Source organism: Anabrus simplex, chromosome 1 (genome assembly GCF_040414725.1).
Source record: "Anabrus simplex isolate iqAnaSimp1 chromosome 1, ASM4041472v1, whole genome shotgun sequence".
Lineage (NCBI taxonomy): Eukaryota > Metazoa > Arthropoda > Insecta > Orthoptera > Tettigoniidae > Anabrus > Anabrus simplex.
Window position 1 is genome coordinate 1,528,420,604 of NC_090265.1, and position 24,393 is coordinate 1,528,444,996.

The window sequence follows — 24,393 nt, forward strand, 5'->3', positions numbered from 1 at the left end:
TAAGCTATAGTCACATGGCCATAATAAGGCATCTCAAATGCATCCAATACACTCTCTAACTGTGGTGGGGCTTTCTCATATCAATTCATACAGTCAGCTACATGCATAATTCTCACATCTCTCAAACATTCGGACTCGCTCGCCCTGTCAGTAAAGCTAAGTGAATTACGGGGTAAATCCTGGTCTCAACTATACAGCCTACGTCTGCAGAGACAAATGCCTAAACGCGACACAATAAACAGTGCCTGCCTGTTAGACTAACCTACCATGACCAAGGGAGTTCGACCTGACCCATGAAGATAACACGTACGCTAATATAATACTATCGAAATGAAATATAAACACACCAACAAGGAATCTACAAACTATCATCTACCCTAATGTACGGGGTTCGAGCTTGAGGCCTAGTTCTTAATTACCAAGAATTTTCCTACCATAAACGGCCCCCCTATTCCTATCTAAACTTAAATGACATGCTTGAAACAGAATTGGAAAGCTCTGACCTTATATGATGGATGGCATGACGGAGCGGCCCTTCCTGTGGACCACTGAATTTACCACATCATGACAAACTGCGACGCTTGCAGCAGATACTGGTGAACACTTGGAGACATTCTATCTTGCGTGAGTCCTTCGTACAGCTCCTTAGATGGTTGGAAGATATCCCCTTCGACGTCGCGCTGATCAGGTACTCCCAACGTTCCTGGATCGATTCCCGATGTCGTGCCGGCTTCAGCTCCCATTGTGGCTTCCTCGCAATTATGATGTAGAAGCTCGTTCTGGCTTGATGCAGGGGCAACTGAAAACAAATTTCCTTATTACAGACTGTCCAGACTCCATGCCTGTTTCCACTACTATCGTGCCTCACACGTTACATTGACCAAGTCTTGTTCTGAATTTTAAACCTAGTACACTATAGTTTCTTCACCACTCCTAGTAACACTGTTATTCCATCCTTTCACTCGGACAACATGTAGAGCTATAAGAACTCCCCTGAGCCTACATTTATTCTAGCATTACGTCAGTTACAACTTGACCTCACAGAAATATGAAGCTACTAGTTCATCAGTCTATTATAGGCAGTACCTCATCTCACCATAGCATATCAACACAGGTAATATCAAGAATTTAGCTGAATATGCAAGTTGATTACTTACTTCCTCGCAGATTCGGTAGTACTAGTTGTATGTGCAGCTCGAAGATAAAATGTTGTTCGCGGTGCTGACTTGTAGCATGATGACTTCGTTCAAACAGCCTTACGGTCAAAGAATGAGGCTGATGTGCCAGGCGGCCTTGCATTTATAATCAGGTTAGCGTAGCCACGCCGCTTGATCGCGTGCAGGATACGCGCGCCCGCGACTCGAAGTTTTCCCGCACAAAGCACGTCAAGTACCCTACTTAACGAATGCATTTATGATTGCAGCCCTAATGCATATCAAAATTAAGCAGAAATTATGCAGGTTGCAATTCTTGTATCAGATCTAATGCATCTCTTCCGTAACCAAAGATATTAATTTAATTATTTCTTCCCTCCGAAGGTTAGTTTTGCCGGGATCCGGGAAGCGTCCCCAATCCTCATTAAGAGGCTTGGCTTGGGACATAACTCCCTTTAATGAGGTTCTGGAGATTTTCATAATGACGCTCTAGCTCTCTTCACACGAGAACGCTTCTTCTGGAATCTTATATGAAATAGACTATAAGACAATGACTTCATGGGTGGTCTTACGTAATCCCAATATCCAATACTAAAATCTATACTATTGGTCCATGAACAGAATGGTTCAATACATACGTATATTTGAACTATATCTGAAAAAAGAGAAAATTAAATTAAATGAAAATGTGAAACTAGTTCTTGACAAAACCAGGGGTAATACCAATATAATGGTCCGTTATTGGACATTATAAATTTTCCAGCTAACTCATTCTTGGTTGCCTGCGTTTCGCCCTCGTGTGCTAAGTTAGGCTCGTCAGTTGGGATTTAGCACACCACCCAAGACGCAAGGCTAGTGCATACCGTGGAGGCCACTGCATAGGCTACTTGAAGCCACCAGCAGTGCCAATGCACTATGAGAGCTATGTCTCATTTTCAAAAATTGATGCCTGCCTCATTTACTCATTCGGGACAAATATTTTAGGTTCCCTATGGGAATCAACATCTACATCAAAACCAGGGGTGTCAAACTGTGTGCAAGATAAGTGAAATATTGAAAGGAGAAAATTTTGATATGAGTGTTTTAGAAGAGGAATACCTCGCTTGCTTCAAGTAAGAACCCTTAACATCTGTTGATGTGGAAGGAGTTTCTCGATGTTTCATAACGTGCTGTCTTAAAACCGATGATCCTTTACACCTAAGAACCTGGAGAAGACTATTGTGATATACTGCAAAGCCAACTGAGGTAAGGTTTCCGAATTCTGATTTCTGTGGTTAATCCGTGATTCCAATTGTACTCATTTCAATTTCTTTCCCCAGGATGTCCATTACGGGTTCGCTGAATTCATTCTAGGTGGAGAAATATTTCATTCTAAATTCTTCAAGTATTTGTTTAACTATCAGGAAATTGCTTTTTTTAAAGGAAATAAGACTTCCTATTTTTTATAAATACATAGACCTGTTTATTTCTACAATGTCCGACTCGTTGGGTGAATGGTCAGCGTACTGGCCTTCGGTTAAGAGGGTCCCGGATTCGATTCCCGGCCGAGTCGTGGATTTTAACCTCCATTGGTTAATTCCAGTGGCTCGGGGGCTGGGTATTTGTGCTGTCCCCAACATCGCCGCAACTCACAAACTACACATAACACTACCCTCCACCACAGTAACACGCAGTTACCTATACACTGGAGATGCCGCCTACCCTCATCGGAGGATCTACCTTACAAGTGCTGCACCCGGCTAGAAATAGCCACACGAAAAAAATATCTACAATGGTTTACATCATTTTACAGCTTGAGCATTTAGCTACCATTTCGGTCGACGATTTTTGTAGACACTGTGCCAGTTTTTGTATGCCCATGTCATACCAGCTCGCCGCCATGCTGTTCAGGAAGTTGTAAGCGGCGCTTCGGAAAACCACTGGAACCAAATTTCAGAGATCATTCATGGCGATCTGCCGATCTTCACACATGATTTGCTCAACCTTCACGGCTGTCTCGACGGAAATCGACGTTCGTCGTGAATTTCAGTCCGACCGGCTGCAAACTCTCTACACCACTCCCGAAAATTTTTGACATCCATGCACGACTCACCATACATTCCGTCAATTGGCGATGGATTTCAATCGGTTCGGTACATTTTGCGTTCCAAAACCGAATAACTGCGCGCACTTCGCACTTGACGGTAACATCCAACGGGAGCTCCATTCTCAACAGCTGCCAAGCAAAGACTGAGTGCCTCAGGGCGGCGTGCGCATGTTTATAAGCGAACGAGGGAAACACTCTTCACAATATTGTGACCAACAGCCACACGAACAGAGTTTTGTATATATAAAAAATATGAGACCTTATTTTTGGTATTACTCTCTAATCTACAAATATATAATGTTTGAAAGATTAATTATTTCACTCATATATTGTTGCATACCACCAGAATTTTGCATTTTTAAACATTATATGCCGGTACCTTCATTAAATATGTAATTAAAATTAATATTTTTATTATTAGGTTAGTTACGACCCCTGAGGATCACGAGTGACTTGTTCGGCACGTCTTCTTTCTTCCCAATACCTCTTCATTCTCTCACTCCTCCTCCTTCTCTGGGCTTCCGTGATCTGAATCTGGATCATGGTGTCTGTTCATCTGTGACCTTCCACGAGCTTTTTGTATTTGGACCTATCCTGTACTGTCATCAGTGGATATTTTTCCTTTATGCCAATAGTCTCCCAAACTTCTCTGACTTCCTTCATCCACTTATTTCCAGTTAAGCAGGTTGCATTCCATATCTTCTTCGTCAGCCTACTGTCATCCATCCTCATGACATGTCCAACAAATCCTAACCTTCTCTTTATTATCACACTCGAGATTGGTTCTATACTCGCATATAGTTCCTGCCTTGATCTGTGTACACAGATTTCACCTTGTTTTTTGGTGCCCCATATATGTCACAAGATTCTTCTTTCCTCCTTCTCCAATTGTATTATGAATTATTAATATTATGAATGAATTTGAATCGTATTATTACGTCTTTTTTGCGGGTTTTAGGTCCATTTGGATATTTTAAAAATCTTTCTATAAGTCTTCATTAGGCAAATTACAGGTCGTCAACTTCCGAGCGCTATTGAATATATTCGTAAGAATATTTTGAAAGACTCTCTAGATATGCTGCATAATGATTTGTTTGGCACCCTTTAAACATTGTGTCACTAGACTGTAATTTTTAAGTATTTTAAAGTTTGTATGTAGGGCTCTATGCTATGTTTCTTCTGTACCTTGTAGTCAACTGAAATGCCGGCAGGCATTCTATTATATCGTCGCTTCACCGGTAAAAGGTTGTAATCCACAAAGCTCTTCCTATCGATTATTCTCCTTAAGACTGGTCACGCCTCCCAGCCACGTATGGATATGCAGCCCATCAGAACAATGTCCGTTGTGTTCGTTTTCCTATGCGGACGAGTAACCGAAAATGAACCTAGCATGCATTATACAATAGGAGTGCGTAAATACGTAATGCAAGGATACATTCGTATAGTACGGTACAGTAAGGTTAATTTTCCTTCACACATGGGCATAGGAAAATGAACACAACAAAATTTGTTCTGATGGACTGCATAACCATATGTGGCTGGGAGGCGGGACCAGTCTTAAGGAGAATAATCGATAGGAAGAGCTTTGTGGATTACAACCTTTTACCGGTGAAGCGACGATATACACTGACTGACAGAGCAAATGCAACACCAAGAAGGAGTGGTCAGAACTTTATGCCAATTGCAGGGTAGACTGACGTCACTGAGGTGTACTCATGATGTGAAATGCGCCGCTGTGCTGCGCGCGTAGCGAACGATAAATGGGACACGGCGTTGGCGAATGGCCCACTTCGTACCGTGATTTCTCAGCCGACAGTCGTTGTAGAACGTGTTGTCGTGTGCCACAGGACATGTGTATAGCTAAGAATGCCAGGCCGCCGTCAACGGAGGCATTTTCAGCAGACAGACGACTTTACGAGGGGTATGGTGATCGGGCTGAGAAGGGCAGGTTGGTCGCTTCGTCAAATCGCAGCCGATACCCATAGGGATGTGTCCACGGTGCAGCACCTGTGGCGACGATGGTTGGCGCAGGGACATGTGGCACGTGCGAGGGGTCCAGGCGCAGCCCGAGTGACGTCAGCACGCGAGGATCGGCGCATCCGCCGCCAAGCGGTGGCAGCCCCGCACGCCACGTCAACCGCCATTCTTCAGCATGTGCAAGACACCCTGGCTGTTCCAATATCGACCAGAACAATTTCCCGTCGATTGGTTGAAGGAGGCCTGCACTCCCGGCGTCCGCTCAGAAGACTACCATTGACTCCACAGCATAGACGTGCACGCCTGGCATGGTGCCGGGCTAGAGCGACTTGGATGAGGGAATGGCGGAACGTCGTGTTCTCCGATGAGTCACGCTTCTGTTCTGTCAGTGATAGTCACCGCAGACGTGTGTGGCGTCGGCGTGGAGAAAGGTCAAATCCGGCAGTAACTGTGGAGCGCCCTACCGCTAGACAACGCGGCATCATGGTTTGGGGCGCTATTGCGTATGATTCCACGTCACCTCTAGTGCGTATTCAAGGCACGTTAAATGCCCACCGCTACGTGCAGCATGTGCTGCGGCCGGTGGCACTCCCGTACCTTCAGGGGCTGCCCAATGCTCTGTTTCAGCAGGATAATGCCCGCCCACACACTGCTCGCATCTTCCAACAGGCTCTACGAGGTGTACAGATGCTTCCGTGGCCAGCGTACTCTCCGGATCTCTCACCAATCGAACACGTGTGGGATCTCATTGGACGCCGTTTGCAAACTCTGCCCCAGCCTCGTACGGACGACCAACTGTGGCAAATGGTTGACAGAGAATGGAGAACCATCCCTCAGGACACCATCCGCACTCTTATTGAGTCTGTACCTCGACGTGTTTCTGCGTGCATCGCCGCTCGCGGTGGTCCTACATCCTACTGAGTCGATGCCGTGCGCATTGTGTAACCTGCATATCGGTTTGAAATAAACATCAATTATTCTTCCGTGCCGACTCTGTTTTTTCCCCAACTTTCATTCCTTTCGAACCACTCCTCCTTGGTGTTGCATTTGCTCTGTCAGTCAGTGTATATATATAACGCCCGCATTTAATCTGTTGTCCGTTGATACTTTGGATGAGAGAAACTTCGTCTAGAAAGTAAAACCGGATAATAACACGTTATATAGTTATGTTTTCATTACATGTGCTGTTTCATTTTAAAGTACATCGTATCGCACGCGTATAGTTTCCAAGAAAACGCTTTAAAAATTGTAAACAATTTTTTTTTTTCGCTTGTTGTAACTTAATGGTTTACTTGAAGTAGCTTTAAACATTATGTTTTCAGTCATAACAGACCACAGGTTTAACTTCATAGGAAATGTACTTGCTAACAACTGTACATTATTGATACTTTGTGTTAGGTTAGCACGATTTCCACCTTCATTCCTGAGTGTCGTAAGATGATATATTTATATTAGCTCCTGAAGTGGTCAATACATTAGCAGAGAAGTGGGCTGTATTTGTTTGTAACTTACTTGTGTACACATACTTATCACGATTGCTCATAATGTTTGGTGTGCCATTAACCTTTCTCTATCACGCATCAGCGGTGACTTGAAGGAAACCGCGCAGATCTTCTCACCGCGTGTTTATTGCTGCAGGCGGCGCCCAGTGTTCTGACGTCACGCTTTCTGGCACGCATGCTCTACTTTATGGCAAGTCAAATGTTTATGACGGAAACTTCTTAACTCACCCACCACGAAAAAATACACCCACTTGGTCGTTTAATTAACCGTGACTGAGAGTTGACCTCACAGTGTGGGTGAAAAATGCTGTCACCGCTTTCCGTAGATTAACCTCTGGTCAGGACTGCAGAGAGCCCTGAAGGTAGGCTTCCCAGCTTGGTTCTCTGTTCCTCCTTTCATATAGTAGGTATATTAGCACCCTTCTTATTAATGCTACTGCTAAGGCTTATCCGAGTATGATGCTAATCGTTGATGGATGCACTCTTTTGCATCTGTCTCATGGTACAGGCGAGAGTAATATGCAGCTTCAACCGAAATCCCTGCCTCATTTATGGTTGTGACAGTATAGAAGCTGCTGAAGTCTGGGTTGTGCTGAGTACATTTGATGCGTATTGTTGTTATGAAAGGTGCTACCATGAGTTGTATATCTTATTATGGCATTGCTATAAGTTACTGCGGTTTTCCTATAATCTCATAGACTATGGTGGTGAATTTGTAGGATACAACCAGACTCCGGGCTGAAGACTTAACAGTTATCCCTTGAGGCATGATTATTTCGCATTATGTTCGACTTCGCGGAAAGGAAACAAATTTTCGCGTTATTTCGCGAAAGAGGGCTGATCCCATCGCTTTAATTTCGCTTTAATCCCCTCCTAAAGTTATTAATAAAAAGTTTAATTCGTGAGATTTGTGAGATAGGTAAATAAATAGAATCAATTTTGATAATCATTCATTATTATGTAATCTTGATTAGAATTTAATATAGCCCTATTTACATAACGAATTACACTTTCACTCTACTTGATCATAGCTTTCACCCTATATGGTCCTACCATTAGGAGATTTCATTAGAATATTAAAAAGAGATATTCTGTCGAAATCAGAAATCCTTATACTGTCTTCTGTACCCCTTCACACACGTGATATTGTAATACAATTTCAAGATCGTTATTTTCCATGAATTTCGCTGCGTTTTCGCATGGATCGCAAAATAATTAAATTTCACATTAAAATGGCCTTTTCGCTTATTCGCTGTAATTCGCAAAAAATCACTAATTAACCAGAATAATATGATTCGTTAAGATATTTCAAAATCTCTTCAAAATATTTTTGTCGCGTTTACCGTTAATGCGAAAACATCATTCCTCTAGTTACCCCTGCTGAGACACATGAGTGAATATCCTTGAACGTAAGTAACATTGACAGTGGTTGCAACTTCCGAGTGACGATCACATGCTGGTAAAAATGTAAGGAACTAGCTCCGGACCGCAAAGTGTGTCTGAGGAAACCATTTGCAGGCTCTCTGATTGATAATGAAATTACTATAACCTACCATTCCTACACGGTATCTATCATAATAGGTTGGATAAATATTGAAGTCGGTACCATTTGGGGTTGTTTAAATGCAGTAACTCCGAGACATTGGATTTTGACACGTTAAATAACTCCTGGGGGATACAATTCTGACACCTAATAGCAATGCTCCTATCTAAGTTTCAGTAAGCACACTTCACTACCAGATAAGATATTCCCTAGCTTTGGCTGGTCTAAATTTGAATTATTTTAAATGTTTAATAATAATAATGTTATTTGCTTTACGTCCCACTAACTACTTTTACGGTCTTCGGAGACGCCGAGGTGCCGGAATTTAGTCCCGCAGGAGTTCTTTTACGTGCCAGTAAATCTACCGACACGAGGCTGACGTATTTGAGCACCTTCAAATATCACCGGACTGAGCCAGGATCGAACCTGCCACGTTGGGGTCAGAAGGCCAGCGCCTCAACCGTCTGAGCCACTCAGCCCGGCATTTTAAATGTTTACGCTATTGGTTTCACATTCTACTACTGTAAATAATTTTACGGTTATCGGATACGTCAAGGTGCCGCAATTTAGTCCCGTAGAAGTTAAAGATTTAATGTGCCTGTCTCTTACCCGAAAACCCGATGTTTGATTTTTGGTCAGGGATTTTTACGTGGATCTGATTGCTGGCTCATTGTCCACACAACCTACGTGAAAAGAATTGAGGAGCTATCTGTCGGTAAGATAGCGGTCCTTGTACAGAAAGTGAAGTACCGGTATAATGGCCAAGACGATTCGTTACGCTGACCACGCGTTACCCCGTGATCTAATGATCTTCGGACTGAGCAGAGGTCGCGTTGTAGGTGAGGGCCAATCAGGGCTAAAGCACCATGCGTTTTCTTTTTTTAAGAGTTTTTTACGTACCAGTTTATCTATCGACACGAGGCTCGCGTATTTGAGCCCCTTCAAATACCACCGGACTGAGCCGCGATCGAACCGGCCAATTTTGACTCAGAAGGCCAGCACTTCTACCGCCGGAGCCACTCAAGCCAACTTTAGTTCTTTACTATTACCAGCCCAAGCCCCTATAGAGGTAGCCTGTTTGTCGCTTACCCAGGTTCGTTTCCCGACATGACCAAAATGTCAGTCTTAACTATAAGCTGGAATGGGCTCAATGAGAACCTCTCTGATTCGAGAGGTAGTGGACCAAGTCATTAGAGCTGAGCAATTTGGCTGATGACTTCGCCACGCTGCAGGCCGTCTGGCTGGATAGAAGATGCATTTTTCTTAAGCAAGCTTTCATTCCATACACTGAAGGGGTAGGGCGGACCTCTTAGAGGATAATGCCGTCTGTCAGGCAAACGAGATTTGCAGATGATTTGAGGTGCGGAGAAGGTGAGAGGGTAACGGCCGTAGCCTATAAAAGGATCTGTCCCGGCATTCGCCTTAATTCAGGAGAATGTCAAACCACGGATTGGTAGGACAGCCGTCGGTGAGGACCAGTAGCTCCACCTCCCCCGAACGCAGAGCTGCAAGGCTAGCCAAAACTAGCCGCTGTTAAGCCATAGCCTGCTCTATTCGGTCGATGCGTATTGGCAAACAAGAACCTTAACCCTCTAGTGAGCACTCAAACTTATATGAGGTCCCTAGTGTGTGTTTTATTCCCTGCACCTTTTGGTACTTCCCTTTAAGAATGCATGCAAAATAATGACTCCGTATTTTACTTCGGATTGCATTAAAGTTATTTATACTTCTACTTAAGTGAAAGGGATGAAAGCGGGAAACATCGTGGAAGTCTCTCGTACAAGTTTCACATTTGCTAAGTTACTGATGTAAATACGTCCACTGCTGCTATTTGTTTTATGTCGCACCGACACAGATAGGTCTTACGGCGACGATGGGACAGGAAAGGGTTAGGAGTGGGAAGCAAGCGGCCGTGGCCTTAATTAAGGTGCCTGGTGTGAAAATGGGAAACCACGGAAAACCATTTTCAGGGCTGCCGACAGTGGGGTTCGAACCTACTATCTCCCGAATACTGGATACTGGCCGCACTTTAGCGACTGCAGCTATCGAGCTCGGTAAATAGGTCCACAAAAAGTAGTGTAATTAGAGAGTAAAACTGTTTTCTATGGGAGAAACATGTGCTCCTTCCAATGAAACTACTATTTAACGTGCAGACAGCATTTTACCATTATTTTCCGGAAAAATGTGAAGCCTCATATGAGGCTCTTACAAGTTTCAAAGAAAACAGGTCGGCGGTTCCCGAGTAGGCTTCTGTATACAAGTGGCCACGGTTAGTCTGTGGTCTGACAGCTTTGTTCTCCTACCGACCAACCGAGTAGAGGAGAGGTGGCCACGGCACTACCGTGTCTCTACGCCTCTGTATTCGGGAGACGGAGAGAGTCCGTTCCCTACCTCGCCTGTTCGGAGAATAGTTTTCCGTGGTTTTCAGTTCTCCTGCACTAAAGCGAACGCCAGGACAGTTCCTAATTTAGGCCACGCCGCCAACCCCCTTACCTTCTCCGTACATCTCCTTCACTATATCAAATCTCCCTGGCCTGAAACGGCATGTGGCCTCCCTAGAGGCCTGGTGCAGGTATTTTTATTTGACGGCCATAGGCGACCTGCGCGTCGTGATGAGTATGGAATGATAATGAAGGCGGTGCATACACCCAATCCCCGTGCCAGGGGAATTAACTAATTATGGTTAAAATTCCCGACCCTGCCGGGAATCAAACCCGGGACACCTGTGACCAAAGGCCAGCACGCTAACCATTTAGCCATGGAGCCGAAGTCCCTGGCCTGAAAAAAGGCCTTACCGTCTTGGAGGCCCCCCGTCCTTTTCAGGAATGGAATGACATCTTGTGTAGTAGTACTCATACGGTAATTATTGTAGAGAATGCGATTGTATCTTGAAAGCTTTCAATGAATGGAAATACCTTACTGTTTGCTTCGGAATGAAAAAGTGTGCACGAAATGGTTAACGGTGTGTACATGTGCCACAAATTTATTTTGTGTTATTCTTACCTTTGTTCTGCCATCATTAGTTGAGGTGAAGGTGATTTCTTTTTAGGGCAAATACAACTAGATAACGATCTCATCTTAACTCTGATTACAAGAGAACAGGAGAAACTAGAAATGGCCCGAATCTTCATGCAATGAACATATCGGCAAGAAAAAAGTGTTTAAATGCGAAACGCCCAGTTACTGACTTCTAGCACGTAACAAAACACGGACATCTCGGCTTTCCATAAAATTTGTAGCGATAGATTTCCAGCCTTTAGCCCTAGTATGGCAGCGGGCTAGTACGTTCGATATTTCCAAAGTGCTGATTGATGGCTAGTGCACCGTTGAGACACTGTAGCAATTCTCCTCTGTAGATCAATGTAGGGAGAGTGCGCTAGGGGAGATACCTAACTCCTCGTGTATAAATGTCTCTCTTTGGAGTTTATGTCTGAAGTTAAGTTCCAGAACGGAACCATGATTTTTGATAAAATATTCCTTGTCCTATACTATCCATATAACTTAACTATGTAACGCCCTGCGTGACATATTTATCACATAAATTATTAGAATTTACACAGGATCATGTGGTGGCATTTTCTCCTACTGTTTATTGAAACACGTGATCGTAAATAGCATCTGATACAAAATTGGTTTAACTTCACTATTAGCCAATTCTCGTTAATTTCTTGGCGTCATCCGACATTTGATATGGAAAATACGAAATATAACAACTACCGCAATGTATTCTTCATCCTGGCCTTTTATCCAATTTCTTGGACTCAGCACTCCTTGCGGATATGGCCCACTTGTACGGACGGATGCCCTTCCTGACATTAACCCTACGTGGAGAGTTGCATTCAGTATTGTACTTTTCTGTGGTGGTTTGTATTGTAGTGTGTTGTGTATAGATGAAGAGAAGAACACAAACACCCATTCTCCAAGCTAGAGGTATTTATCATATGTAGTTAAAATCTCCGACCAGACGGGGAATCGAACCTGAGACCCTCTGAACCAGAGTCCACAACGCTGACCATTCAGCCAAAGAACAGGACATTTCTGCGTTGCATTAACAACTGAAACTATTTCACTTTTACACATACAGTAGGTTTACATAGATAATTGAGGAGGTTTAGCACAGACGGGTGAAATGGATTGGCAGTATTCATTATCTACTGTTTTGATTGATTAATTTGTAAGATTACTAAGCCTAGATAGCTAATTTTTCAATGATGTGGTGGATGCACATGTTTCTGAGCAGGAATTCATGAGAGAATGTTTCTTATAGATAAGTATAAGCCTATTCTTATATGGCTCTGATTTCTACGACGAAATATTTTTATCTTAGCCTTTTTTCTTTACAAACATAATTAAACAAATGTATAGTTTTTTAATACGGTAACAACTTGTTTATTGATCATATGCCGTTCTCGAAGTATTATTAAAATGTTTTGTGTCGATAAAGCCAAGTGATCCTTTTTTTTTCGTTTAGTTATTTAGGATTGAAGATAACGGATATCGCGAGAAGTAAGTTGCCAAAATAGTAAATACAAAAGAATGTTACGAATGTGAAAAACAAATTTCTGGTCCTCTAAATAATTTTTCAACTAAATTTAATTTCTTTCACGTTATACTTCCAAGTCAACATGCCATATTTTGGTAGATTTAAGGGCGTACGTATATGCATAATTCCAGAGATGTCAGGCCAATGAAATCCAAGCCCTAGTCATGTATTTTCCATCTTCCTTCCTTACTTCCTTCCTTACTTCCATCCTTCCTTCCTTCCTTCCTTCCTCTTTCCAATTACTTGAGGTAGGCATGTTAAACCTCCATTATAGTTTCTGTTGTGGTACTAATTATCTACAATTGGGTGAACTCTTCCAAATCAGTTCCCATTGCAAAGTTCACTGGCTCTAACATCACGCCCTAGGCAAGTTTAGAAACGAATTAATACAATTTTATATTCGATTAGTAGTCGATATGAACAGTGACTTCCGGTTTATTTTGTATTATCAATTACCATTTAAAAAAATCGTTTTATTCCATTCTACTGTTTCACAATTATGGACCTCCACTTCGACCCACGAAGTAATTGCATGAATTGAAGCACTACACTTAAGAAGTTTGAGATTTGCCAAACACTGAAAGCATATTTCTTCTCTGCAGAGGTAGTTTCAACGAGATAACTATCATTTATTTTGTTTCACACAAATTTGATCCACAGAGAGGAGTGAGTACTTGTAACTGAAAGGTTTCATTACTGGGATACTTCATATGAGTGTTATTGTATGTGTAATTTGAGTCTTTGAAACAGACGAGCTTTCCTCCAATTAAAATTACTGAGAAACCATTTCAGAAAATTAGTTTCATTTATTGAATTTCCAACTAAATCATTCAGTCGAACACAATTGATGTTTTTAAATTACTCTGCAATATATTTCTGCAATTTGCAATTGCACATGTTTAATGTTGCAACTTCGTTCTCGAGGTGGTTGATAGCTAGCAAGTCGAAGACTTCTGCATGAAATTGTTAATGAAAACGTATAATCAGATCTGGAGTGAATGTTGAAATAACGTGGGACAGAACGACGTTCTTATATCAATTAGTGCCTAGAAACGACATTCGGAACTGTCAGTGGCGCCACTCCCCAGACATTGTAGTGGTTATGATGTCCATGATGATGATGATGATGATGATGATGATGGTGATGATAATTATGCTAGAAACAATTAATTTGAAAAATAATCCTGCGAAATGTAGCTCAGAGCAGGATTTAGATCAACTTAAAGGCCACTCTCACTATGTCAACCGTAGCTTTGATCTCTGGCAAACCACAGCTCTCGACCACTGGCGTTGATTGGACCACCGAGTGGGTAGAACGCGGGTGACAAGCAAAATCGACCTGAATAGCCGCAGTTCAGTGCATGGGTTGGAGCTGAATTTGCAAATGTGGGGACATTGTTAAATTAGAGGTGCCTATACTTTGTATATTTCACTTAAAATGTTGCGAGCAGTACAGTTGACTGCGTAATGAATTGATTGATTGATTGATTGATTGATTGATTGATTGATTGATTGATTGATTGATTGATTGATTGATTGATTGATTGATTGATTGATTGGTTGATTCATTCATTCATTCATTCATTCATTCATTCATTCATTCATTCATTCAATGAATGAATGAGTTAGTGTAAGAGTGCTGTATAAAGATGAAGAGAAATGTATTAAACACAGCACAAACAACCAATCCTTGCTGAGTAGCTTATAGGGTAGAGCGCTTATCTTCAGAGCTCATGTTGATGGGTTCGATCCTGGCTCAGTACGGTGGTATCTTAAGGTGCCCAAATACACCAGACCGGTACCGGTTAATTTACTGATGCGTAAAAAACTCCTGCGGGACAAAATTCCGGCTCATTGGCGTCTCCGAAAACCGTAAAGTTAGTTAGTGGGACGTAAAGGAAGTGACTTAGAAGAAACAGGCCTCAAAGCAGAGAAATTATAGTCATTTAAAATCTCCAAGACCGCCGGGAATTGTACCCAGGTCCTTCTGAACCGATGGCGAGTACACTGTCCATTCAGCCAAGGAGGCGGAATTTTAAGTTATCCAACTACTGTATGTTCACTAATTATAAACTGGTGTTCACCGGTAGGCTTACATGTTTTACGAATTTTCACTGTATATATTACATATTTAAAATTTGTATACATTTCTGACTCTACTGTTTAGGTAGAAGAAGAAGAAGGAGGAGGAGGAGAAGAAGAAGAAGAAGAAAGGTACGGAGCGAATAATGCACTAAATACGCCAGCCAAAGGAATTAGAGCCTGCTCTACCCTCCTGTGATTACCTTTCAATTCATTAGCTCTCTCTACTCTTAATGAATGGGCTGGCACTGCCTTTGAAAATGTTGCGACCAGGGAATCCTTCACCCGTGATTAAAGAGGAAGAGCCCTGTGATAGGTGAGTCGAGGACCAGGCTGATCTCACCTCATGGGCGTGGCAAGATTTATGTAAAAATGTTTCTAAACACATATACAAATATTAGCAATTAGGACACTTGGATAATTTTATAATTTTGAAAACAATGTTGTTATCCGTGTTCCGAAAATACTAAATATTGTACAAAAACTTACAATAATGGGGAAGAGATTGGGAAAAGAGTTTCAAATACAACCAAGTCTACGGTGTGAAGCTGAGTTTTTCCTTAAATCGTGTAGCCTCATCTACCGTGTGCAGGCATATTGATATTTAGTGACAATTAGTCTGCCTACGAGTTCATTCAACGTCCTGCTACACTCTACCACATGGTAGATAAATGAATCACTGCTGAGCGATCTATGGCTGCGATTTAGTTAATTTCGCCCAAATTTGCCACCATAGATCTGCTAAATGCCGAGAGCATACGGCATGGAGAGTTGAAAGTTCTCTGTCCTAAGTTCGGACAACCAATGACGTGAACGAATCTGCCATCTTTAAATGCAGATGTCGATACTCTTCTAATGCATCCCAGAAGAGATCTGTTTTGCTGTGATTATTTGGTGGTATTTTTGTAGTAATTTCGTTGAATATTTCATAAAATATAAACAGGTTCGTAACATATTTCGTGGATGTTTATAGAAAACCACATATAAACCAACCATCCCTTTCTATCGACAAGGATATCAGCTGTGTGATATCGAAGTCATAGGATTAATGGCTGGCGCTAGGGGAAATATTCCTGTCTTTTTCATCCAGTTGTGCAGATCATTTAACCTCAATCAGGCATTAATAAAAGAAATTGCAGTGACTGCCTTGAAATATTCAACCCAACACCTGAAGAATCATATCTCCCAAACTTTTTAATGCAGCAACATACAGTATGTCAAATGTACTAGCCAACTCATGATGTCCTCAAGGGCAATTTCCAGTTGAGGAAAGTCAAAATAAATAAATAGAATAAATATAACACACAAAATTGTAACGATACTACTAACACTTACCAGCGGTTCGTACGCCTTGAATTTATTTTCGTGACCATTTGTAGAATTGATAGACACCGAAGATTGTGTCAAATTGTAGTATGCGGTAGTTTCGAGTAATAGTGGAGAGGAAGAAAAATCGCTTCAGTTTTGTGTTGCCCTTTTCTGAGAGGAGACTGCCTTACTTTATTCTGAAAGTTGAAAAGCAAAGCTTTTTCTCACTTTTCAGAATGGATCGCGACGAAATAAAGTGCATGGTATATCTGGACGTTTTTTCTTTAATACTGGCAGGTTAAATGAAAATAGATTGGCAGCTTTTGCATTAGTTCCATTTAGATAGAACGACCCCAGTAACTATCTAAAACAGAATCATGATGAATATAGTAACTGAATAGGTGCGGTAGTACAGTGCTCTAAAATGTTTAGCATATTCTAGTTCTGTGCACTTTTTATTTTGCTATATACATGTACGTAATTTATTGTACATTACAAAGGGTATATATAGAGTAAAATAGCATGCAGTCAGCTATGCAAATGCAACATAAACACAACAAACGCACAACTTTTGTAATGTGGGTTTTAGAACATAAAATTTCCGTTCATTGTGTGGCATATCAATACCATGTATAACCACTTCGGGCTCTGCGGCAAGCATGAACACGATGTGGCATACTCAGTATCAAAGAATCCAACTTGTCTGGTTGAAAATTAATCCACTCTTGGATAACAGCCTCAGTCAATTGCTGAATGTCAACAGGAGGATTAGGACGGTGGGAAATTGCTTTCTTCAGTTCACGGCATGCATGCTCAACATAGTTTACGCCCGCAGAATTTTCCGGCCACACCAATCGCTATAAGCCGTGCGTCTTAAATAACTGATTGACCACTCTGGCTCCACGGTATGAGTGTAAATCCCTCGCTCACTATGACAGAAAATCCTGTACCTACAGCTTGGATGATGTCTATGTATATGTCGGACCAGTAATTTATGTCGGATAGGAATCAGAGGCGTACGTCGACCAAACTTTATCTCATTCCAAAACATGACGAAATCTCATTGCTGCTGATGGCACACCAGGGCTCGTTCCATCTTTCGCATGATCATGTACAGACTCTAATGCTAATGTTGTAGGTCTATTGGAGCAAGCTTATGGTTGCCTCATCAGAAAAAAGCGCACGTTTCCACTTTTCCCGCGTGGCTTATGAATTGTTGCCCACCTCACACGAGCCACCCTGTGGTGTTATTTAAGAGGATCTTTTAGGGAGAGGCCTCCTTGATATCAGTCGTCAATCGTGCAGCCTATTTCGCACTATCTGATCTGACACATTCACTCCTGTAGTCCTCCAAAGATCACGGCGGAACTAAGTGGCACTAGTAGTTGGCCTACGACATGCTGAAAGCAACAAATACCGATCCTCCCCTGCAAGTCACTTTGCGTCGGCGTCGGATCGTTGTATATCAGTAACCGTTCGAATCTCTCTCAACATTTTCCGAAATCTAGGGATATCATTCTCACTCACTGCAACACGAGCTACGACATTCATTTGTCATTTTTGTTTACGATTTGCTTTACGTCGCATCGACACAGATAGGTTTTATGGCGACGATTTGATAGCAAAGGGCTAGAAGTGGGAAGGAAGTGACCGTGGCTTTAGCTAAGGTACAGCCCCTGCATTAACTACTGGCCACGGCCGCTTCCTTCCCTCTTGTCATCCTTCTTGCAACAACGTCGTAATTCGAATGCGGTCGGTAGCAATAATAGGAACCCCTATCATGTTTACCTCAGGCCTACACGTGCTGTTTACACACCTTTGACGTTAAAAGAGATGCTGTTAAACTGACAGACACGAGAAATGCGTCGTATTAGACATACATCGAACCTCTATTTTATTTACTACAACTCGCCTATCATTATTCTTTTATTTTAGATTGTGAAGAATATTCTTCTTATACAGGTCTTTTAAATGTAAGCATTGTCTCTGTATTTTATTTTTATACGTCATTTATCCCTTTTAATTTATCTCCCATTTTTCATAATTGTATTAAGAGAAAGCGTGGTATGATATTTCAGTAAAAGAGTAGGTCTTTAAATGAAACACGAATCGCCGTACTAAGTTCTTAGTGAAAGTTATCTTCCTTAATCTTAATTTCTTGTTTCCAAATCTGATATCCGTGCATATTTTAGTGCATAATATATAAATTCTTCTTCTGAAAGTGCTTGCAAATTTATTAATGTAGAATAATTTAATAGGGCCTATGTTTACGAAAATATGGGTCATTCTTTCTTACAATGGTCGGGCGCGATTCCGTTTGACAATAAGATCATGGTCGAAACAACTAACATTATCTTCAGCCAGTCTTTGCACAAAAGAATTACAAAGAAACAGGGGAATTTGACTCCCAATGATTTTTTTTATTATGACCTTCTTCCGTAGGACATTTGTCCATCACCAATGTACAATGATAAAAAAAGTTACAGAAAATAGAAAAGGGACAACAAGTTAAAAGACATTTGAAATAACAGAAATGACCTAGAATAGAGCAAAAAAGAAAGTAAAACACACTTCTGATAAAGACAATTGTTTCTTTAGATACTTACACCAATATTTGTCAAATATGTTGCAATTGCACTGTACACACGCAAGTCTCCAGTTGCCAGTAATAGCTGAATATTTGTGGGTAAGGAAACCCGAAGATGCACAAAGGTAGCGAACAATTCTCTTCTAAAGTATATTCTACTGCACTCGAAGATGATGTGGTTCACATCTCCTGTGTTTCTTGTGCTACGCGGACATTGTGCGGATTGGAAGACTCCAATTCTGTTGAGGTGAGCGGGGAATGAAGCCTGGTTAAATCTCATCCGAATGATGGTAGTTACTTGGCCTCTGGGCCATCTGACGTCTTGATACCATGGTTTGTGCGGGCTAGCTGACTGAATGCAGGCATAGTATCGTCCTTTGTGTTGAGTAATCCTGTTTTACAGAGCTGTCCATTCAACACACGTTTTTCTTCTGCTAGTTACATAAAAATCAGTACAAGGGAGGTGTAATGAAATAAATAAGCCAGTGCGTGCGCCTTGTTTGGCCAGACTGTCAACCAGATCATTGTATGGAAATCCTGCGTGTCCTTTCACGCATAAAAAGGACACACATTTTCCGCGCGATTTCATGACAGACGATAATTCTAATATTCATAGATGCAAGAGTGTGTTCGTATGTTTCTTCGAGGATGTCCCAATTTCCTAATAGCACTTTGAAAATCTGAAGTGATAAGTATCTTCTGAGGATTTATTGATTGTGAATACAGTGCCTCCCGGATGGAGGCAAGTTCAGCAGTGTAGATGGATGCTTCAAAGGGAGTAGAAAAATGACCATATGCCTGTGTTTGCACTCAAAAATATGCAAAACCAACAAAATCTGTAAACTTTGCACCGTCGGTATAAATGCGGATGTGGTCTGACCAGGTAGATTCAATGAAATCAATTACTTGTTTATTTGGAGCAGGTTTTTCTGGTAGGTACCTCGGGACATAATATGTGAAAGCTGGAGATATCGAGCAGGCGTAGTTAAACTGAAATGCCGGAATTGTGTGCGACTTCAAAGTCAGGGAGATACAGAACTTCAGTTCTCTGAAACTTTCTAAAAGTAGAGGTGGGTGTTTTCCATGATATGCTCCATACTGGTTATGTAGAAGGTGTAAGCTCTTGAATAACGGGTGATCCCCAGTGTAGAACGTTGAAGGAGAAATTTTGTTGCCGGTAGTTTCCTTCACAAATGCAGGAGTAGTTCATGAGCTTCGACCTGTAGAGCATTTGTAGGCGGTGACGACAAAGCACCAAAATATACTCTGAGAGCACAAAATTTCAGGACATTTAATTTCTCCAGAACATACTTTAAAGCGTTGATGTACAACATACTGCCATAGTCAATAACGGTCCGTACCAAGGAGCGGTAAAGAATTAGCTAAGAGGCGGGAACAGCGCCCCACCAAGTGCGGGTTAAGAAACGAAGGAAGTTCACTGCACGCAGTGCCCGTGTCTGGATGTAAGCAATATGTCCATTCCAAGTTAGTTTGCTATACAAATGCATCCCCAAGGGGCGGACAGTAAACAGGAAAAGAACATGGTCCAAGTTGAATTGTAGGAGACTGAAGAACCAGTTTCCTTTTGGTGAATATAGTTACCTATGATTTTGAAAGAGAAAGTGCAAGTCCACTCTGTGTAGTCCATTCTTGAAGACACTGTGACGCGATGTGCAGATGCTGAAGAGTAATTGTCAAATTGATTGAAGATGTGAAAATGCAGACGTCACCAGCATATTGCAAGACACGTATGGCGGGACTAAATATTGCGTCCAAGTCAGAGGTGTAGATAGCATAGAGTAAGGGACTTAATACACTGTCCTGTGGAAGGCCTTTAGAGACTGTACGAGGTCCAATAAAAGTAGGGCCGTTCCGAACGTATATGGTGCGTTCTTTAATCAAAGTCGCAATCCCGAAAATAAGAGTTCTTGGTAGTTTCAATGCTGCTAACTTACGCAGCAGTAGAAATGCGTCCACATTGTCGTAAGCAGAACCAACGTCCAAGCAGATTGCGGCCAGATAACCTCAAGTTTGGAAAGTACCCTAGATGTCAGTGGTCAGTATACTGAGACGATCCATGTTTCTACGTCCTCTTTGAAATCCATGTTGAGATACAGGCAGTATCCTGCAGTGTTCCAGAAACCACTTTAATCTGTTTTAACCATCCGTTCTATTGTTTTAACCACGCAAGAGGACAAAACTATTGGTCTGTAAGATGTTGCATCTTGAGGATCATTACCGGGCTTTAACAAGGGCACCACTTTTTGAGTAGTCCAGTCTCCCAGTAGTGGGCAATGTGTCCACATTGAATTAAAAATCTGGACAAGGAGAATTTGAGCCGAGAGAGGCAATTTACTAAGCATGGAGTATTGTATGGTGTCCTTTCCCGAAGCAGTATTTTTACAGTCTTTAAGAGTTCGCTGAAACTCATGCAATGTAAATGATCGTGTGTGGAAGTTATTGGGATCGTCGTAGACGTCATCCATTGTATCTATGGGTTGAGGCACAAATGGAGGTTCGGTAATGTCAACAAGCTGTTCTCCCAACTCTGCAATGTTGGATGGAAAATATGTTATGTAGCTATCTGTCCGGAGGCCTCTGATTTGCGACCATATTGCAGTCAGATGGGTATCTTTATTAATACGTTCACAAAAATTCCTCCAGATTTGACTTTTTCGATTGTTTCAAGTAATGTTTCACTTTGGAATTCGTCTGTTGGTACAACACATAATTATTCCAAGTAGATTGGTGTCGGTACTGCTTAAAAGCTTGCTTACGCTTTGCAATCATCAATGAACATCCTTGGTCTCACCAAGAGGTTTGGAGGTCCTCGTTTAAGAGTGTATGGGTGCTTTTCAGGTATTGAAAGGTAGGCGGCAGAATGTATTACTTTCAGGAGAGCAGTATAGTCTTCTAACGGGGCTAACGGAGTTCAGAATAGCTGGTGATCGTTGTAGATTTTGGAAGTGTAGGTTTACCAGTCTGCAAGTTTTGTGTACCACTTGGTGGACGGGTAAATAGTGCATGGTGAGATATAAAGAGTATGCAACAAAATTTCATTCGCATAATGGTCCGAACTTATGACATACAGCCAAGTTTTCCAGGACAATGTGTTCAAGAGAGTAGAAGAGCACGATGTAACATCAACAGCAGAAGGACGCTGTCCAAGTCGAGGGACGTGAGTTGGAGATCAATCATTTAAAATGAAAACGTTCGCAGCATTGGTGAACACACAACCCCAGGTTTCACAATGTGCATTTAGGTCGCGACATATTAAGTGTGGCGGGTCGAGTTGTGATAGCAGAGTGTACAATTCGTTAAGCTCAATCACACAACGAGGATAACAGTGTAAAAGGCTTGGGAGGCAAGTCTATCCGTACAGCTACGGCCTGAAAGGACGCCACTTGTCTACAGTTCAGAGGGATCATGTCGTAGGCCTACTTGAGAGGAAATAATGAGAGCTGCTCCACCGTAACCCATCCACACGATCATCTCTGCACACTCTGAAACCCCTAAACCGCACGTCCAAACCTGGAGATGTCCAACTTTCAGATATGGCAACGACAGAGATCTGCTTGTCATGAATCTCCTTTAATAAACAGTCTTTTTAGTTGTCGAAGAATGAGCATTCCACTGCAATATTTTTAGGTTAATTGACATTGTTAATGCACCGAGAAATCATTTCACGTAATTCTTCATACATTGGGGGCCTGTCGAAGATGAGGTTATTCCTTGTAAAATATGTAAAACAATATTATGAACATTGGATATTAAGACATCCATCACAAAAGGAGAACTAATCTTTGAAACAGAGTTCATTTGGGAGGGAATACGATGAGGTTGAAGTGTCTAGGGTTTTTGTCTGATGGGGCCTTGTGGAAGTTCATGAGGGGAATAAAACATAAGTGGTTGCTCATAATCACGGGAGACAGGCGTTGGGGCTAGGGGCGGTTTTTTGAAGACAATGAATCTATTAGAGCGCTGATCTGGGAGCGAGGGGAAGGTCCGTTCATCTTCGATGGGAAGGGTTGATCCCACTACCTCTGCGTAGAGTAGGTGTTCCAAAAGGTTGATTGCGTCCTTGAAAGGAATATTCCTAGTAGATAATATTTCGTTCACCTCCTGCTGTTTAGAGTATTCTGGGCAATCTTTACTTTGGCAATATGTGAACCATTACAATGTACACACACTAATTGCAAGGATGGGCACTATGCTACAGGGTGCAGATTACCACATTTAGCGCATCTTCCCCTAGAACAACAGTATAGCTGAGTGTGGACAAACCGTAAACACTTAAAACATTGGCGTACAGAAGCAACGTATCGGGTGACCTCACACCGCATACCGTTAATAGACACATTGTGCGGCAAAAACTGGAAATCGAATTGTACTACACATGTTTTAGAGGGTTACTTTCTTGTGTGCCACTGTGATGGATTTCCTTCATCATACGGCTTACCCTGCGGAGCAAATGTTTTGTAGGAGCTCTTCGTCACCTAGACTGACATCAACGTTACGGAAAACTCCTTGGCGAGTAATTACACGATCTGGAACATAAGCTTGCAATTGTTTCTAGTAAGTTAGCAGCTCGAGCTGTTTTTAAGTCAATCTTGATTCTGTTCCGTGCAATGGGGCTCATGTTCAAAATGGTAGACCTAATTTTTGGTACACTACTTTAAATCAATTTCCCTAATACCATGGTATGAAATTTTCCAATATTACCTGCCGTACCAACTACGTAAATATAGAATGGGACAGGAGAATCATCCTTGTATCTATTTTTTGTTGTTGTACGCATAGGGGGAAGGGCGCGTGTTAACTGTACTCGGAAGTTCTTCTGATGACAGCAAAGATATATGTTTACCTCGTAATTCAGGAGTGGGTGTCTCTAACTTCTTTCATTGTTGTGTAGCTGTAGATCTATCGGACGCTTCTGGACTGTATTGCTTCGAAGCTCCATTTCTACGTCGTAATGCTGGTCTTCATAGAGGGTTTGGAGAGCTGCCTTCATTGTAGAATGTAAAGAAGGCGTGGGAAGATCCTCTACGGCATTGTTCGGTAGAATATGGGGAGGGTTACACTGTGACCCGAGTCAAATAGTAACCACTTACGGGGAGCTCAGCTGGTTCGACCTATCCGGTGCGCTCTCGAAAGCAGACTAATCCAATAAATTGACATACGAGTCCGTGTGATTCCTTCATTTCCCTCTCTACCGCATATTCCAGGTCGAACCAGGGAGGCGTATGGACAGGCGGGGAAGCAAGTACCTTCCCCTCTGTGCGTGTTTGGTTCATGGTAGATCTCCCATCATTCATTCTTTCCATGTGTTATGTTTCAGCATGGAACTGACCAATAAAAGAGAGTGTGTAAGCTGGTACCGGGTGGTTCTTAGGGCTGTACTGACTTACAGGCGGACCCCGTGATTGCAAATTCAGTGTCCGTATATGCCAGTCCCAAGCAAGTGTTTATTATATTTGTTTACCGAGTAGTTCAGATTTGTTTAACCCTAGAATGGTAGACTACGTAAAAATGGCGCGTCTGTCCTGAGCAGGCGCATCCCTCCTTTCCGCCATTCAACGTTATCGCTTGTCCGGCCGGAAGTGCATCCGCT